The sequence below is a fragment of the Theropithecus gelada genome, chromosome 7a (genome assembly GCF_003255815.1).
Source record: "Theropithecus gelada isolate Dixy chromosome 7a, Tgel_1.0, whole genome shotgun sequence".
Taxonomy (NCBI): domain Eukaryota; kingdom Metazoa; phylum Chordata; class Mammalia; order Primates; family Cercopithecidae; genus Theropithecus; species Theropithecus gelada.
In genome coordinates this window covers 4,317,531-4,320,037 of record NC_037674.1, presented here as the reverse complement: position 1 = coordinate 4,320,037, position 2,507 = coordinate 4,317,531, and the positions used below count along the sequence as shown (strand labels likewise).

General features: G+C 47.9%; 1 pseudogene; it reads left to right on the top strand.

Moving 5' to 3' along the window:
- The first annotated feature begins 936 nt into the window (after window positions 1-936).
- LOC112628019 lies at window positions 937-1,578 on the top strand (annotated as a pseudogene).
- Window positions 1,579-2,507: the final 929 nt, after the last annotated feature.

Here is a 2,507-nt window from a genome sequence, read left to right as displayed (position 1 = left end):
GCTCTGCCTCCAGGTTTCATGACATTCTCCTGCCTCAGCCTCCCAAGTAGCTGGGACTACAGGCGTCTGCCACCACGCCTGGCTAATTTTTTGTATTTTTAGTAGAGATGGGGTTTCACCGTGTTAGCCAGGATGGTCTCGATCTCCTGACTCCATCATCCGCCTGCCTCGGCCTCCCAAAGTGCTGGGATTACAGGTGTGAGCCACTGCGCCTGACCCAAAAGCTTTGCCTTTTTACAGATATTAGACATGTTTCTTGTTTAAGAAAAAATATCTTAAGAATAACATAGAAGAAGAGAAACGTTTTTCCAAAATAGAGAAATCATTGTGATTATTTTATCTTTTTGGAATGTTGGATAATATAGTCTGCTTCATTAATCATCAAGCATGCTATGGATTTTCCATTTTTATAGGCTTTGTATCTCAATTAAGGTAATACTGGGATTTTTGTACTGTATTTGAAGATGAAAAATATAGGCCAAAATCACAGATCTTGCATAGAAACTGGGTAATGAAGACAGATCTGGAAGTAAACATAGACACACACATGGACACACATATATATAAAGTACACACACATATATTTTTTAAAGTTTTAAAGCTTTTAAAGCCCCTCTGTTCTCCTAGAGTGGACAACCTCTCCCCTCTCTTAGAGTAGGTGGGGACAGCAGTTGCATGGGCAGCTTTCCTTGTGAGCCATGAGTCCCTCTGGACACACTGCTGTCTAGCCACGCCCCCATTCCCTTTCATCTTTCTAATTGACCAATGGGCTTGGAGCATTAAGGCCATGCCCCTATTTGGCATTCTACTGCAGCCCTGGTTACGCCTCCTCTGGCTCAGTCGCACAGCTGCCTGGTAGGTGACTGGAGGTGTTGATCAGTGCTTGCTGGGATTTTGCTGATGTGGCCCCAACCCCGCCTCCCTCCCCACTCTGCAATGGCAGAAGAAACTCGACAGAGCATATTGGCTGAGGCCAAGAAAAAGGTAAAAACGTACCAAGTCACGGCCCCCCAACCCAGCCACAGATCCCCTCTGACAACAAGACCACTACCAGAGTCCATACCACTCCTGAGGCACACTGGACTGGGCCCACTAACCCTAGTGCCTCTGGGCTACCCCCATCAAAGTTTTGTCAGTCAGCCTCACCCCTTCAGCAAGCAGCCCAGTCCCTGCCCTTGCCAATCACCCCAGGGTGACTTTGGGCGGGTGACTCCTGGGGCTTCCTGCTGCATTACTGGGCCCTCATCTCCTGCTGCCCCAAGCTTGACCTCCCTGGGCTCTTTGGGCTTGCATCTCTAGGGACCTTAGTCCCCCAGCCCCAGGCCCTGCCCTCATGTGTCATCCCTGGGTGACTTTGGGCTGGTGACTCCTGGGGCTCCCTGCTGCAGACTCTGCCCTCCCCTCCTGCTGCCTCAAGGTTGACCTCCCTGGGCTCTTTGCACTGGCATCTCCAAGGACCTGGGTCCCAACCTTGTGTTTCCCTCCCCCATCGTGGAGTGGTAACTCGGACATTGCGCTGATGTGGTCCCTCCCCCTCATCAGGAGGAGTGGAATGTAGTGATGTCACAGTCTGCCTAGGAACTGTCATTACTGGAAGACCGGCCTTTGATCTTATGACCCAGTCCCCTAAGCATTCTCACCCCATTTCTGATTCCTCTGGTCACAGCACAAATTTGCAGCTGGAAGGGGAATGGAGACTGTGGGACCTAGGAGCAAGAGGTTTCAGGCTGTCTCACTCCCTTAACATCGACATTGACATGGGGGAAAGCCTACACTTCCCCCGTGAGCGCAAAACGTTAACTGTACCTCCATGTGGCAATGGGAGGATGGGTTTGGTTTGGTTTTCTCCCAGGCTTCTACTTTCCAGAGAGAGATTTTAACCTTTTTTTCTGTGTTCTCCACCTCATATTCTAATTCTCCATGGTTCTGGGACCAGACTGCCCTTCAGTCAGTGGTCTCTGAAGTGAGATTTGCTCATCTTCTGTGGAATAGATCTTGGGAAACTGAACTTGATAGCTTGAATCTTCCTCATATTATCTCAACCTGGTGTACCTTGAGTGCCACAGGACAAATATGGGACATCTTTCTGAAGCATCAGTTTCCCTTGATTCTCTTGAGATCAGGAGAAAAAACATTAATGTACTTAAGGATGATAGTCACAGATTTCCAAGAGTATATCAGACTTCTCTCTGAAATGAGGCTTGGGTTGTCCTCTTTCTGATGAATTCCCAGATTTAACAGAAAGGCTGCCTTCTGCCATGAGGACACATTGATATAAAAGTTTGAGAGGTACTGGTGCACTTCTTGACACTAACAGACATGTGAGGATGTATGACTCTAAACCACAGGGCATACAGTTCCTGCGTACTTAATGTTTACTTTTCTACCTCTGCCTCGGGTTTTTGTCCTAGGCAGCTGCTGATTCTTCTCAAAACCCCAGAACTTGGAGTCAGAAGACTGAGTTTCAAAGTTCCAGTATCACCTTTTTCTTTCCTTTTTTTTTTTTT